The sequence below is a fragment of the Ambystoma mexicanum genome, chromosome 13 (genome assembly GCF_040938575.1).
Source record: "Ambystoma mexicanum isolate Mex_15411 chromosome 13, UKY_AmexF1_1, whole genome shotgun sequence".
NCBI classification, from domain to species: domain Eukaryota; kingdom Metazoa; phylum Chordata; class Amphibia; order Caudata; family Ambystomatidae; genus Ambystoma; species Ambystoma mexicanum.
The window spans coordinates 354,175,351-354,192,671 of record NC_090938.1 but is presented as its reverse complement, the minus strand read 5'-3'; positions in this window follow the sequence as shown (position 1 = coordinate 354,192,671).

Below are 17,321 nucleotides of genomic sequence, written 5' to 3'. Positions count from 1 at the left end.
AAACCACTTTGCACCGTTCTGTGAATCAGGGTGTTGGTTGGCAGTGCGAAGTCGCTTTGCACAGCGCTAAAAACCCCATGAATCGGGCCCTTTGTGTGGGACAGGTGGTTTGCATTGGATTGACAGGTGGGGGGATATATATAATATGTCTCAACTTAAATAGCGCAGTCCCGCCCCCTCCCCCATGTTTTGTCCTCAGATGTATTTACATAAACTGGTCACATGCTCCACATTGTCATGCAAAGCCGGGCCAGGGCTTGAAGTTAAATGGGGGTGACTGTAAAAGGGGACTCTTAAATCTTGGACATTTGTGGTATTTCTAGGATTCGGGGGATCATGTCACCCCACCTTCTCAGCAGCATGTGGCTATTAGCTTTCCTGCTACATGGCTTCACCGGTAAGAGCGTCACATCCTTCTCAGGAAAAAGCACTGCTAACAATTAGATATTTGAACAGGCGATTGTAATATTGTTAGCCGTCTCTTTTTGTATTTTCAGGCGCTGTCGCCGATATTCTCCTGACCCAGGTCGGCGACGCTGTTAAGAAGCCCGGGGAGTCCCATGAGCTCTCCTGCCGGGGGTCCGGGTTCAGCTTTGGGGATTATCCAATGAACTGGATCCGGCAGGTTCCAGGGAAAGGCCTGGAGTGGGTGGCGTATATAAGTAGCAGTGGGGGTACTAAATATTACAGGCCCGCGGTGCAGGGCAGGTTCACCATCTCCCGGGATAACCCCAGCAGCACAGCACGGCTACACATGGGCAGCCTGAGGACGGAGGACACTGCCAAGTATTACTGTGCCAGAGACACACAGCAGGAGAAAGCAGCCCCTCCCTGTACAAATACCACAGGCACTGGCAGAGCCTGAGCAGTTTCCTCTTTTAGTCTTTCTCTGAGCCCTCAATGGTGCTTCTGAGGCCTTGACTTGGAGATCGACGTTGGTAGTCAGCCCCAGTCACTTCTGGGATGATGGCCCTTTTGTGTCATGCTGTTTGTCATTATTTGGGGTCAGCTCAGGAACTCCAGGGCTTGTGCTTGAGGCAGCCCCCCCCCCCCACATGATGTAAATCGGCAGGACCTTAAGGAGCCCTCAAAGTGCCTTAGGAACCAATATCCAGCCCTCCCCTCGAGTCTCTTCTGCGTGAGTACAAATTGGTCGAAGTCACACATTTATTTTGCAAACCACCCGGTTATTGTTATTTTTTGGGGTGGGTGTGGTTGGGTGGGAGGTTTGCAGTATTATTGGTAATTGCAGTAGTTCCTGGGGAGACTATCACAGCATTGCTATGAGAACTGTTTCTCTATTAATGACGCTGCTACTTGTTCTCATCACCAAATGCTCTCACTGGACATGATGGTAACAGCAGCGAAGCAGGGACGTTGCATTGACACTCACAACCACACCTGCATCTCCTCGAGGCGCGTGAAATGAATGATAGCCCAGGACTGGACACCTTAGCTCTGAATGATAGACCTGGGAGAGTCAGGGAATCCATGGGAAGGGCGGAACCTGGGGGTCAGGGCTCGCTCTAGGAGCCCACCACAGGCCGAGCCAAGAGCGCCACCATATACATCCCGGAATGGAATACTTCAAAGCCGCTCACCCGATGTAATTTAAATTACGGTAAACGGATATAAAGGAAGAATATAAAAGAGCTCATCAAAGGAAACTTAATTTTTCTGCACATTTAGCCTGACATTTATTACATTCGCACTGCTTTGAAAAAACCGAGGCAGGCTTTATAAATGTACCTCAAAAACAGTGTTTTGGGCGGTGAGGTGCAGGAAGCGTGCGGGAATGGCCATAGGGATTAACATTGTCATGGGGAGGGCATAACCTACTTGTGAGTGGGCATCTAACTTCTTTACACGTTCTAATGAGACTATTCTGGTGCAATGTTACAAGCAGTTAACTCTCTCCTTCAAGTCTGAAACCACACACTTAAGGACTGCTGTGAGAATGAGATGCCTCCTGTCCCCTCTACCCTTCCAATCACTTCACTGACAAGTACTAACTCTCCATCCCTTCCAATCCAATCACTCCCCTGACATGCAAGTACTAACCCTCCATCCCTTCCAATCACTCTCCTGACATGCAAGTACTAACCCTCCATTCCTTCCAATCACTTCACTGACATGCAAGTACTAAACCCCCATCCCTTCCAATCACTCCCCTCACATGCAAGTATTAACCCTCCATCCCTTCCAATCCCACCCCTGACATGCAAGTACTAACCTTCCATCCCTTTCAATCACTCCCCTGACATGCAAGTACTAACCTTACATGCCTTCCAATCAATCCCCTGACATGCAAGTACTCACCCTCCATCCCTTCCAATCACTCCCCTGACATGCAAGTATTTACCCCACATCGGGATTTCCATTGCCTAAACATGTATGCAGGTACTAACAATTAAATGCTTTACGTTAGTAATTGCAGGGCCTTTGCTATCAGTGAAGCTCAGGTACAGTTTACCATCTTCCTGTTCTGTCTGGCCCTGGCTCTGTAGGTCAGCCATGTCGAGTTAACATAGCCCACAACTTCAGATGGGGGGGGGGACTAGATCCAGATCTGCTCAATGGTGTCTTGCCACTGCCAGGAAGTAGTCTCACAACACAGCAATGGGCCTCCACCATTCCATGGTTGAATGGGATTGTTGTGGCCCATTGAATAGATGGGAGAGGAGACTGCAGCGGCGCGGACAAAATCATAATGCACACATAAAAAGGAAATAAAATAAATGCAGCCTGGGTGCCCTCCCGGTACCGAGCCCCCATGCATGTGCTTCCATTTTTGTGCATTGATTTTCTGGCGCCACTGCAGTCCCCTCTTCCGATACTGCAGCGGCGCAGGCCAAATAGAAATAAATGCAATAAAAAGGAGGACAAATAAAACGTGGCCCAGGAGGGCCGCAGGGTGGCATATATGGGATTTACTTTTTATGCATTTATTTCTTTTTCGTCCACTCTGCTCCCGTCCCCTCTTCATGGACTGCAGCGGCCTGGGCAAAATCGAAAGAAACACACTGGCTGCTTCGGTCACTCCCTGTTCTGACCCCAGCCAATCCTGTTGTGTGGGGTTGGGACAGGAAGTTCATGGCTGCTAGTGTGTGGGTGGGCCGGCACGCAGCGTAAGATGCATTTCTTTTCTTTATAGCGCTTCTGTTTTTCACATGATTTGGGTAGCCATGGTGGGGCCTGTAGTAGGCCAGTGGAGTACGGAGGTACCAGTCCTAAACGAGGGTTGGCTGGAGCCCCCATTTTAGCACGAGCCAGCCCGATCTCGCCAGGCTCGCCCACCTCTACTCAATAACTGTGTAGTATAAGTCAGTGCGGAGGTGGTGTCCGTTCTGTGTGGTTCTGCACAGTGTCAGCATAGGGGATGCGGGTAGACAACTTGTGTTTGTGCACATGGTGATGCAGTAATGTGTGGTCCTGTCGAGATGGACAGGGAGGCAAGAGCGATGGCCTTGGCCCTGCGGATGCTGTGTTTAGTGACCCATTTGTTGTACTGTGTGGGTCCACAGTTGAGGCCTGCATCCTCCCAATGTTGAGAGACTTTCCCCGCTTCTAAGCAGGCAAGAGCAAACATGGTAATTCTTACAGGCAGACATTTGCAGGTGTGTTACTCTGCCTGTCCTATGAATCTTATATGTGTTGTGGAGCCTGTAGCTATGTGCCTGTGATTTGCTTGATTATGCAAAACAAGAAAATACTGCCGGACAGTGGAACGGAGCAGAGCAGCAGAAGGGGCAGAACTGGCAGTAAGGGATGGCACGGGCATACTTGAATGTTTAGAAGTTGTGGCAGGTCTCTCATTCTGGATTCGATTTGGGATCACTAGTGAACTGGCTTTGACTTAGTGAACTGCATAGGTGGACACTAGGTTTCCATCTTTGCATAATTATGACTATTAATGCGTGTAAGGCTTGTTGCAAGTTTTGTCTGGGATGGGCAACCAGTAGCATTCTTGTGCGTGGAACCATCTTGGACTTTTGAGTTATTGATTGGACCAGTCATAATTGAGACTTAGAGTGGCTGCGAGCATTTGTGATGTTTGGTACCCCACAGATGAACCAGCATTACACAGTGTGGATTAGGATTGGTCCTGTCCATTTTTGGTGCTTGGAACCCCTTTTATCGCTCTTCATCCATACACTGGCCACAGAAACAGGATTCAAGTTGGGGCACATTTATTGTTTGGAGTATCAATTTTCAATTTGGCATAAGTATGGTAGTCAGCTGCAAAAGGTGATTGGCTTCTACCATATCTAGCACATTTTTAAGGGCCAATCCTGACTTTGGGGCAATTGGCTCATATGTCCATTCTGGTACCTCCACCTGCAGCCAGTCTTGACAGGGCATTGCTGAGGGGTGGAAAACTACCTCTTTATCTTCATACAGGTCACATTCCACAGCCCTTGGGGTTGCTCTATTGGGAATTGGGTCAGCCCTAGTTAGTCATACTATTCTTGACATTGACTTTGGCAACCTATTTTTCGGTTCTAAAGTATCCCACGATGGCACCATGTGTCAAAGATGCTCCTAAAACAATCCAGCTCTCAAAGATAGCTCATGGTTTTGTAGAAGAGCAGACAAATGCAGTAGATCCCGCCACTCTACCTCCCTTGTATTGGAGACATGAAACTGTGCATTGCCTGACACCAGCTGTCGTACTAATACCGCAGCAAGTATTTGGACGAAGAAATCCATTGAGACAACCCTATCGAATGTACCCTCCAGTTGATGACAGCCTACAGGAGGAACTCCCTGAAGGAATATGAGAAAGAGCTAAGAAAATTAACTGGTGGCATCATAAGAAAATGTGCACGACGTCCAAGATACTAAATGAAGATGATTTATGGATCCTAGAGCATAAATGACGATGTAAAGAATCGATTGGACTACTAAAGTGAAAAAGTCAAAGATTACACGTTAACAAAGGACTGCAGAGAACAGAAGTTCAATGAAGATACAGATGCTGAAACGCAATATAGATCGTATGGGCTAGCTATGAGTAGTAAATAGAATGTAGGTGAAGCAGCCATTGTATAGAAACTGAACATTGGTATCATGAAATAGTACGCCAAAAACCATGAAAGGGGAATTCAAATTCTGTTTCGCAGTGGAATAACAGGCTGCTGAAGCTGCATGGCAAGGCTGTCTGGCCTGAAGTCAAGATCCTTCAAATCGAGGTCAGCTATCTACTCTGAAGAGAACTTGTGTGCAGAGGATGAATACTCTCACGTTAAGGTTCAAGGAAGAACACAAAGGATGCCAAGTTTGAATTCATTTACAGCATTTTAAAGCTGCTTAATGGACTGGATCATGGTCTCTTGTCACGTGAGACAAGGATGGAAACAGAGCTCGAACTTGGAGTTCCAGACACAATAGCGAGTGCCCTCACTCCCGTGCTTTCTCAGGATGAGAATTCTCTGCAAGGCCAAGTACAAAGACAATTTCATGGCAGAAGGCATGGGTGATGAGCGATGTTGGGCTAATTGGGTGGTGAGGTAGCTTCATGTCCTTTCTCCCTGCAACTGGGTCTTAGCTTACATGCTGCGAAATGAACTGAATGTTCCAGACATGGCACAAGCGTGCCAACCAATTGTATTGGTCCCTATAATAACGGACCTTATAGCATAGAAGACCAATCAAACATGATGTAACTAGTGTTTCTAAAATGACATGTCTGAAGAGGTAGGCATAAATTGTCCACCTGATAAAGGAAAGCCAATAACAATCCTATCTCCTATATGATTGTATATCTAGATGTTTCCCTTAACCAATTCCGACCCTTGATAGGATTTTCACTAGTGCCACGTAGTATGTCGTTACTCTGATGCATAATGGAGCATATGAAGTATATTATTTGTGGATATCATCGAGAGACTGATCGTACGTCCATTGATGTTCATTGCAACCTCCCTGTTTTAGATAATTGTTAATAACACAGTCACTTGCCATCTTCTTGAGTTTGTCCGATTATTTTGACTCAGAATTATTCTGGTGTAATCCCATCCTTTACCATTTGCACGTCCCAAGGGCCATAGGCTCATGTGGTAGCAGTGCGGATGGTTTCAGATCTAAACTAGTTTGACTTCAGTGTTTTGGATAGTCGGGCATCCTCCACCATGATCTGGAAGATTGTGTAGTTTCCTGTAGAGAGCAGCCGATAGAAATAAACTTGCAAGAAGAACCCAGAGGGTAGGCAGATCCCTTTTTGAAGAAATCCCTGCTAGGTTTCCACAGGCTCTCCGCGGACGGAAGGCAAAATGGTTGGATTGAAGGAGACGATACCGGAGGCCTCAAGTAGATTAACGGATGTAAGTGGACTAAGGGAAATGGCAATATAAAAGGGTGGGATTGTGATATTTTTGGGTAACAGGACATTTTGTGTAGATAAAGTAATGCCTAAGTAATCCTATTTCAAGGGAGATTGAAAAAGACGTCTCAAATTCCAGTCGGAATATTAAGAGAGAGACTATGCACAGTCAGGACTGTCTAAATTGACCTCTTAAACCCTGCACGGGGTAATATAATTAGAGGCGAGGAGAGAATACCTCTTACTTTAAATGATTATAGGGAAAAGGGAAGGTGATCACAATAATTATTAATTTATATTATGTTGTTGTTTTAAGTATTATTTGATGTACACAGTCTCGAGAGGTAATAAGATGTGAAGGTTGGAAGTGACGTAGTTTTCAGTTAAAGTGTAGTAAACGATTGGCGCCAATCAGAAGGCAGATAGGTCGTTGAAGCAAAAAAGCATTGAGCATCCATTGATGTGCTTGCTCATATTTATTGCTTTGAGATTAAGTGTGTTGAAGCGATAAGCTTTGAAGTAGGCAGACGTTTATTAACGATCTGGTAAGTATTGACAGTCAATTGTGACTTGTTATTATGGAGGATCGCCCTCTCATGCACCTTTGTAAAACTTTACCAAGACATTCGCTCAAACAGTACAGTGCAGAATGGGTAAAGGGCACAGCTGATAAAATGTTAATGCCATGGCCACAAGGGGGATCTTGTCAAAAGCGGTATTACAACACATGACCACATATGTGTACGCTGCATGCACAGGAAAGAAATTACAGAAAAGTCTTGCAGTTTTAGACCTTTGGAAAATGGAACAAGAAGAGAAAGAAGAGCCAGTACAGGAGGAGTGGATGCTTAACCAGCATAAACTAATTAAAAGGAGCAGCATGGTACAGTATCCCAACGTAAGAGCCCCCCCGATTATAGTAATGATGACAGTCCAGAAGAAAGCAAAAGGAAGGAAGAAGCCTGTATGTTCATACGAGATAAAGAAGAAAGAGGCGAGAGGTTGAATATATCAACAGAAATAGAAAGAGAGAAATTAAGAGATGAAATGAGAGAAGGATAGGACTGATGGGGTAATGCTTGTACAGAACGAAAGGATGGTAGGACAGATATTACTCAAGCTAGATGGAAAAAGCATCGACAATGCTCAAAACTGTCATTACAGATGAGAGGAGAGAGAACCATGTTGGGATGAGGGTGAGAAGTGAGGCCAGACCTGTTGATGACAAGAGGACAAGAGGGGCTGGTTTCAAACAGAGTTGTAGGGTCCAGAATGTGGGCAATGGGAAGATTAGTAACTATAACATGGCAGGGAGCAGTGCTGCAAGACAGAGTATGGGCTGAGGACTGTGCCTCCCTTCCTTTTGTATGGGTCCATCATTCAGTTCTGGCAGGGTACATCACAGCACGCATGGGCCCCTGCTATAGGCCCATCCTCTCGTGATTTCCTGGCCATGCCACTGCCAGGGAGAACGGATGGTTGCAAGGAGAGGTAACACAGGCTAGAGAGCGACAGAGTCTGGCACAGCACCTGGGGTGCAGGAGGTAGCCTGACCTTACCTGGGTTATGAGATTGGGGCAACAGTAAGTTATGAGTGAGGTGCACACGTAATACCTGTCAAAGGTGTGCACCGTAATGGAGTACTGGCTGGAGGGCAATACATGCTGTTGGCTAGTGTTCCGGTATATGAGCAGAATAGCAACAGTTACGTTTTGGTTTTTTCTATTTTATTTATTTTGTATAATAGAGTAATTTAAGACGTTTTATACACATACACAATAGTTATCACATATGCACTTCAAGGTTTTAGATCATTCAATTATTGCAGCACTCAATCAGTAATTCACGTAACACAATCCCCAAACCTAGTCAAATGATAAATAAGACTAATGTCTTGTCCCTGCATAAAAAGAGTTACAAATGTCCCCGTTTTACTCCTTACAATGTTCATATTCCCATATGCTAACAACATGATCTAGTGACGTGTACCCGGCTTTCACGCTCCATCATCAAATGCGCTGTGGTTTTCATCTCATCGTTGTGGCACAATCGGCATATTCTAGCCTATCTGGGTATCCTCCACCTTGCACTCATAACTTCCAGCAATTCGGCAAGGTTGAATTGATTTTTATATAATCCCACGATAATGTATTATTGCCTAATGTGAACACACAGTGAAGCAAACGAGTAAGTTGATACAAGTATTCAATGTACAGTCCACTGCTTACCTTTGTTGCCAAGTCGTTAGGGATTTCTCTATTATAATCAGTTAGGTTTTGTTTAATCAGAGATTTGAACCTCACATAGTTCTGATCTATACTCTCAAGATGAAGGTGTGGGAGCCAACATCTGGGAGTGTTATATGTATGTTTGCCAGCACTACCTCTAAGAACGGCAGAGTGTAATTCAACACCTGTGACTATACTGGCTCACAAGGACTGATCGGCAGAGTGGATGAACTTCCAATAACAGTTTAGCCAACCAATGATCAAGATGTGCTTATTTTGCAGATATCAAATTGAGCATAAAGATATTTATCCAGGCTGTTCTGGGAGAGACTACTAAGGGTATTTAAACACTTACCTGGAGCTCTAATTTGCAAAGATCTTTGTGTGCCCAGATTTCACCATGAAAGGACATTGCAGCCCCTATTTTTGCTTTGAAGACTCTGCATTCAAGGAATATCCCCCATGTTTAAGTGCAAAAGCTCTAAGAGCACCTAGTTGTTGATTTCCCATGATTTCAGTCTTGGAGAGTTGTCTATTATCAATGATAACACCCAATTACTGAACCAGCCTGACAAACTCACCCTTATTCCCAAATAAAATTCACTGGCATCTACAGCCCCATGAGTGATATTCCAGACAAAGGTTCATTATCTTGGTTTTTGTTAATGTTGACCTTTAGTCCATTGCTATCAGAGTATGTACTTATTATGTTATGATGTTTTTGCAATCCCCTACGAGTGTAGACCACCATGCCAAGATCCTCCACGTACGCCAACCATTGTATGTCGATGTTCCCTTGCTTATAAGGGTGCGCTTTGCTGGTGGTAATAGCCTGGGGAAGAACGGCTAGATAAAGGTTAAAAAGTGTAGGCGGCAATAAGCACCTTTGTGTGAGCCCTAGGAATATTGGTATCCAGTCAGTCCCTGCACCCTTTACATCTAACCTTACTCTAACTTTGGTGTTCCCATGTAATGCTCTGGCCATAGGTACTAATCCCTCTGGAATGTTTTAGTTCTTAGGTTTGCACCACAGCGGATCTCTCCGTGCAGTATCTAACGCTGAGCTGAAGTCAAGGAATGCAGCATAAATTGGCTGATGACGAGTACCCCAGACCCACTGCTCAGTACAGACTAACGTTATTATGTTAACAACCATTTCCGTTTTTTTCTAAATCCTGTTTGGTTCATGGTGGAATTTGCAGGAATCCATGTGTTACGCTCGTCTAGGAGCACAAAAGCAAACATCTTTGCAGGTGCATCCAGCACGGCTAAAGCCCAGTCATTTTGGGGTCATCCCACTTTCCCCTTTCATAAGAAGGCAAAATTATACTGTTAGTCCCGGTCTTTGGAAAATGACTTGAGATGATAATTACCTGAAATAGCCTATGAAGTATAAGGGCCCATTATATGGAATTCTTTAAAGCAATAAATTACATAGTTCGCCAGGACCAGGTGTCCGGGATTGCTTTATTCTTTTGATGACTGTAACAATCTGGTGTACCTGCCACGCCTAACACCATGTGTTGATTCCAAAATTATCACTCGACATGTTGGAAGGATTAAGTACAATAGTTTTCGAGATGAATTAAGTCCAAGTGCCGATGGATGCCCCATTGACTAAGAAATCCACCAACTTAGAGTTTTTTACTATCTTCCAGAAAAGCTGGGAGTACTACAGTCTGGAAGAATAAGCCAGGGATCGCCTTTGATCTCTAATTAGTTTCCAACAGTTATTCCAAAAGCCTCCATGATGAAGAGGCTGCCATAGGGGAACGGACAAAACAGGGCCTGTCAAGGGATGTGTTCTGTGCTCCCTTTAATGTATTGTAACAGTCCTGGGGGAGGGGAGTGCAACATGGCTAATCAGCCCCAAGCAAAGCAGGGAATTCGAAAGGGGGGCAAGGAATCATGACAACTGTTGAAGCTCTCCCCCTCTGGGTTGCAATGCCATGATAATATGGAAACATTACAAAAGGGCTAGAAACGAAAACCCCACTGCTGCAAACCCCGTGCCAGAGGGTGTGTTGAATCTGTATGTGTTTGTGGCACAGAGGATCTACCAGCAAGAGCCACACTGCGCTGCCTCCTTAAGGGCCCGGTGCTACTCAGAACTAGTAAAGTCTGCACCTTAGTTCACATTACACAAAGGAGGGAACTTTGTGCCGCAGGAACTGTAAAATAAGCCTGTGGTGTAGCCACCCCACCCCACTTCTCCCAGCAGATATTCATGTGGTGTTGGCACACATGAGCAGTAATATGGAGGTTTCTGCTGACGGTTCTCATCTGAGCTTAACAAACTTTTCACAGTGGGCTCGGTGGTTACTTATGCGTTGCTCACACTCCCATGGACCGCTCTCCAAAAATGTGCATAGCTGCACCCACCTCACTTATAGGACAAACACCACTGCTGTCCACCACATTTAAGAAAATGGCCTTAACATTAGAAAGAAGCACAGTTCACTGATATTTTCCTTGTTGTAATAGTGTGTATTAATATGCGTATTTGTCCCCAGAAAGGGGGCAGTTTCTTAGTTTACTGTGATTTGTGATTAGTGTGACAGACAAGCACTTCATCTTATTTGCACCACTCAGCAAAAGTGTGTGTTGATTTGCTCTTTTGAGTAACCCTCTAATAGGCAGTGGTGGGATTGCCCTGGAGTGCCTGGTGATCTTGGCAAGGCTATTCTGAGAAAGTGTGTTCATCCTCAGTGACTTTCTTGTAAAATGTCAACACAGTAATTAATACATGTAGCGATTGGAAAACACAATTCTCTGGAATTACAACTGACTTTATTGTCAACACTCGCACATCTGTCTCCCCAGCGCTTGATTGATTTTCAGAAATAAGAATTATTTTAAACTTAGCCCCCAATAAATGTCGTGCCAGACTCCAAGACACTCAAATTGCTGTGATTGTTTTTAATTTTTGGAGATAAGACAGCAAGCCTACACACTTCTGGGCTGCAAAATCTCTCAACTTTAGGCGGCCACAGGCAGCCAAAGTGCTGTGCTCTATGTTGTCTTGGCAGAGGGAACCCACAGAAGACATGGCATCTGCCTATTTCTGCCCACACCTTATGGTATGAGAGGGTTTTATGCATAATATATTCCAACTGTTTGGAAAGTCATCAAATTCACTCTTCCCATCACAGTTTCAAGCACAACTTCATCTGGGATTGGATGTCCTCCTTGCATGTGTGCTAGATGTGCACTGACTGGTGGTGGCTTGCACTGTATGGGGGTCATCATAGGTTTGGTGGTGCTGTAAAAATTCTCGTAAAAGTGCTGGTAAATCCGGTACCGGCACTTTTACTGCACCACTAAACTACAGGTTTGCCGGTGGGTGTCACTGATTTATCCACATCCGAGAGCTGGAGGCAAATCAGACCCCCACCGGCAATACAATGCATGTATTACTGGTGCCAGTTGCACCTGCAATACCCTCTATGGTGTCCTATGGGACTCAATGGAATGGGGATTTAACGCCCTTTCCGCTGCATGTAATATCCCGGTAATACCGGGATATCAGGCGGTGGGAACGGTAGATCAGTTTACTTGTATTCCTCCAGAATACCGGCGACCAGCAAACCTCTAATGACCCCATATGTCTCTTATCCTGATGCCCAAGATTCCCTGCAGGACTTTGAGAAGTTTAGTGTAAGAGGAGATCTTCCCAGCAAGGCTTCAGAAGGGTTTCACATTTACTCACAACCCTGATACTCATTCTGCTGGTTCCAAATTGTGGTTCCAGAAAATACCTCACCCAGTTTGTAAAATGGGGGATTTGCCCAGGTGCGCTTCCATATTGTGTTTGCTTTGTCTCCTGCCTAGAAATACATGTGCATTCTATTTCTTTCTGCAACCATTGCACAGTACATAGGAATGTGTGGTTCACTTTTGGTGTTCTTTTGACCTTTGCCCAATATCAAGTAGCACACCATATTCATGGGGGCACTTGCTAGCCAGCTGCCCAAAGGTAGGTTAAACATTTCAACTGCTGTGAATCCACAGAGTCATGAAATTACTAAATAATCACCACGAGCGCCACAGTCAATGGATTAATGGGGCTACAGCCCACCTGACATTCTGGGTCATTGTTGATTCAACAGGACACAGAGGATAACATGTCTTGGGCTGCGCTGGCAAGTCCAAGGCAATTGCTGGGGTAACACATGTAATTGCAGCAGCAGCACCAGGGATGGGTTTCTTCCAACTGAAAGCCCCCACACTGATTCAGTTAACTACACAACCTGTGGCCCCTTGCAAGATGATCTCAGTGAACCAGGGGTAGTGTATCTGTAAACTAATCAAAGGACAGAAACTTTAGCAGTGAAACAGATGACATCATAATAAATTATTAATGAAAATATGTCGGGCGTGGTCAAGTAATCCGATTTTCAACACTTAAATGGCAGTGTAGAGATTGGGAGGGTAAGATGAACCAGGAGACAACTCGTCTTCACAGCGGGGCTCACATACAAGATTTCGGGTACCGGGAGAGTTATAGCAGATTTTAGGATATAAGGTTCAGCAGAAGAGTAGACACCCCAACACCCAGGGAAGGAATTGGACTGGAACAAGATGGAACAGTGCTCCAGCAAAAATGATCTTGCCGGATTGCCCTTCCGTGTAGACCCGAGGCCCAAGCCCCCAAGTTAAGGAGGCTCTTCTGAACGCTGTGCTTTTGCTGTCTCTATGGGAGAGGCGATATGCAACGACTTCACAAACTGCATCCGAAAGTCGTTCCTTTGCTCACCAGTACAGCCCAAACTTGGTGAAACCGTCGAGAGCTGTATATATGTCTCATCCGTTGCACACATGTTACTGTCATGGTGACTATTCTGACAGACGAAAGGAGCATCTTACTAAGCATGCATTGCATGTTCAGAAGAAATGCACATCTGAATTACTATCACAGATATGTTTGATCAATTGGTGGTCATTCTTGTGTTCCCAAAATGCACTCTGTTTTTATTGAAAGCAGCCATCATCCTATATTCACGGCACCCACATTATTTGACACCTAGCCCTGCCCTCTGTCCCGCCCACACTAGTGACAAACCGCCTGCTCCCCACTATATACTTCCTCCAGCGCACACGTGAAGGGGGCGGGAGAGGTTGCCCCAGTAAATGTTCTCCATGTCCAGCACTTCTGACACCTCATTGGGTGAAGAATTCCCACAGAAAGAAAGTGAGTCAAAAAATAAAGCTACTTTTTACAGCTGAGTTTAAATCCATGAGGTCCACTGGTTTAACATGCAAAGAAAAGTGGGCTTGCATCCTCGACATGTGGACTCCATACTGGATGTTGAGATACAGTTACATTAATGCTCTTTTGGCTAAATATGTTTATATAAGGCTTTAGATATTGTGAGGGTGCTTTAGGTGATTTAGTTACTTTGCAAATTAACTCTATAAGGTTGTATTATTGCTGTTCTTGATGGCCAAAACCAACACTTTTTCTATCTAGGTAAATAATCAGGTGTCTGAATTGCAGAGCTGATCACCATCCTTACCACTTAACCAAAGTGTGTGATCCTCAGCAAATACTTTCATCTCAGTGTGCCTTTAAAACAAACATGGGAGGCCATAAAAGTGATTCACACTATTTAAAAAATGATAAAACCTACACAGAAGTGGTGTCCCCTCATACGCCTCTCCTGGTGGCTCCCCAAGCATTCATCTGGACCTGCATAATTGTAGCACTGGCATTTCCCCAGTTTCTTGACTGGACTGGCAGTTTCATATTATCACCAGCACGTCAGTGCCCCAGGGATTGTACTATGGCAGAATGACTGCAGCAGAACCGGTGTCACTGCCTCCCAAGCACCAGAATTACTTGGGCCATCCAGGGCACTGCCTCACTGCAGAATGAGTGAGGAGCTTTGCAGTTCCCTATTACACGAGGGTTCTGAACTTTGCCAGCACAAGCCCAGCCATTTTCATAGTTTCTTGGTGCGTCTGGATTTTTATGAGCAGGATTAGGGGACTAATATAGGAGCAGAGAGAGCAGGGCGAGTGGCTTTGTTTCAGTGTTATGTGCAGTTCTCAAGAGATAGGCACCTATGTATGGTCTAGATATTTTGGGAGTTGTCTAGAACATTGGTTATTGTGTGCTCCAGGTTGTTAATGTAAATTGTTTGTTTGGTTGTCTTTTGTGTCTGGCAAAGTGGTGATTATGGAGAGGTTGGAGGGTTGTGTTGTATTTGTGGTGAGAAATGTCAGTGAAACCAGACTCACACGTTTATTTCGGGAATTGTTTATTCGTTGGCATACAAGTAAAGGAAAACAGCATCATGCCTATAGCCAGTACCCATCAAATAACTGTACCCACTCTGCAGACCCTTTACCTGTATAGATCACTGGTCACATGACGAGGGACTAATCCAGATCACTACAACTAGCTCTTTCGAAGGACTGGACAGGGAGCCCAAAGAGGCCCTTAAAAAATGTTCAAAGTGGCCCCATATTATACATTTTCAGCAAACCCAACACTTTTCCTATGGGAAAATTGGAAATACCACACAAAAGAGGACCAGGGTGCAGAGGCCTACCGGGAAACCTCCAGAGTTCCCTATGGGCCAGTCCACCCCTGCTCTTTCGTCAAAGTGATCCCGCCTCACGACAGAACGATGGCCTCATTCATTAAGCTACAGTGTAAATCCTTACTGCTCATAGACGGAAGTTATGTGCAGTGATGTCCTTTGGGTCAAGCGTGACCTGATGAGGGGTGTAAATCCCTTCCACAGGGAGTAATTCTGATCTCTACTCTGCAGCAGAGGGGCGTAGGCCTTCTAACCATTGTCTGGTTGTAATCCATTGTTCTATGCAATGTGTGCCACCGATCTCAGGCCTGTGACCTTGCTCCAGTGACCCCGAAGGGGCCTGAGTCCACAATCCTCAGTAATGACGTGCACGCATCATCCAGTTCGTGGTGAACATGTAATGACTTCAGCCAACATAGGGAGGGGTGGCTTAATAAATGCGTGCTAGGAAAAACAAAAAGTGGTATATGGGTTACATGACATCATAGGGGTTGAGCAAATGTGCCTTATGTCATATAGGTTTTCCCACAGGCCATCTTGAAAAGAAAAAAGAAAACCCCTCCCCCCCTCGTGTCTCTCCTATTAGTACTCATGTATTGACTTATATATTGATGGACATGATGTACTCCCGCAGTGACTGTGGGGTCTGTAGGGTATTTTGTGGAGATTTGGGGCCTGACGGTATTTTATTACCGCCGAAAAATAACTTAGCAATAATCACTCCTTGTATTCAGATTTGGCCATGTGCAACAATAATACAGTGGACATGCATTATTTCAGCACCCAGACATGCATATTTGGTATGCGTGGTTGGTATGCGTGGCTGGTGGTATTTTGGTGAGCATAATTCCCTTGTTTTATTTGTGGCCCCAATGTCCAGAATCCCTTATCTTTGCTTAGATTTTTCGTGTAATCACTAGAGAGACCTCAGACCTACATTTTAGGAATACCACATTTTCAGTGTTAGTGTTAGTGTGCCACCATGGGCGATCTCACTGACTTATTTACGACAGAGAGCTATATGTGGTAATTTTGTGGTAATTTCCACTACCTTATATACGGTAGGGAACTATGTTCAGAGAGTCCCTCTTCCCGTTGGCTCATGTACCTCCAACGAGTTATGCTACAAACAATCACTCTCAACTGTCCATATTGAATATGATCATGCACACATCTGTCTTAAAATGACAATTGCATTGTTTAAAAATCTCCCCTCAACATCAGCACTGTATTGGTAAATAGAAGACACACCACCCATCTGCTTTCAAATATTTTTCTGTATTATAAAAGTTGCATTTAAACACGATCTCACTCTTTACAGAAATAAATAAAACAGCACATTAACAGCATTGTCTGTAATACACTGAAAAAAAAATGGCGGAGAACAGAACACAATTTGCAACATTAACGTGTGATTAAGGCACCGGAATCTCCTTTCCTACTCTGACTGAACATTCTCATACACACTCAGCTCCCACACTTATGTAATTACCTTATCTGTTCAGAGTTTTCTTCAGCTGTTCTCTTTCTGAATGTGGCTCCCTTGAAGATTAACCCCAGTGAAAAGGAGCGCCTTTCCTTCTCAAACCGGGGTCATTGCCTGGAATTCTCAGCTTTTGCAGATAGGAATGCTCCAACCAGGAAAAAATAGGTCCTTCTCCCAGCTCTGCCAAATCTCGACTGTCCTTCTCTCTCCTCAAACTCCCCCCAGCAAAACTCTGATCACTCCCTCTAGCATGATACTTGCTATGACGCTGCTCCAATCAGAATCAATCATGCCATCTCCTCCTTCTCTACACAATGGCTCATTTTTTATAGTAATACTTTGTAACCAACTGATTTCCTGTTCTTTCGAGCCCTTTTGCTTCCTGAATTTATGTGGACAGGGCAGCAGAGAAAAGAAAAAAAAATGGATGTGCGTTTAAAAGTTCACTTTCAGAATAGGCCTAATTCTGCAGTGGAGACACATTTTTATTAGTGGATTATGTCAACTTTAGTTTCATTAGTCAGGTTAGTTATAAGTAATGTTAGTTATTATTTTCAAATGTGTCTCTCGCACCATAGGCATTTCAGGTGAAAAATAGTGTGCATTTTTGAATGTGCACGTGTGCTTTTAACTGTAAAAATAGATTTGCATCTTATATGTTAAAATCGTTTTTGACTGAATGGCCTGTCTTTCCTTGTTAATCTGGTAACACATATAGCAATGCACCGCACCCTTGTGGT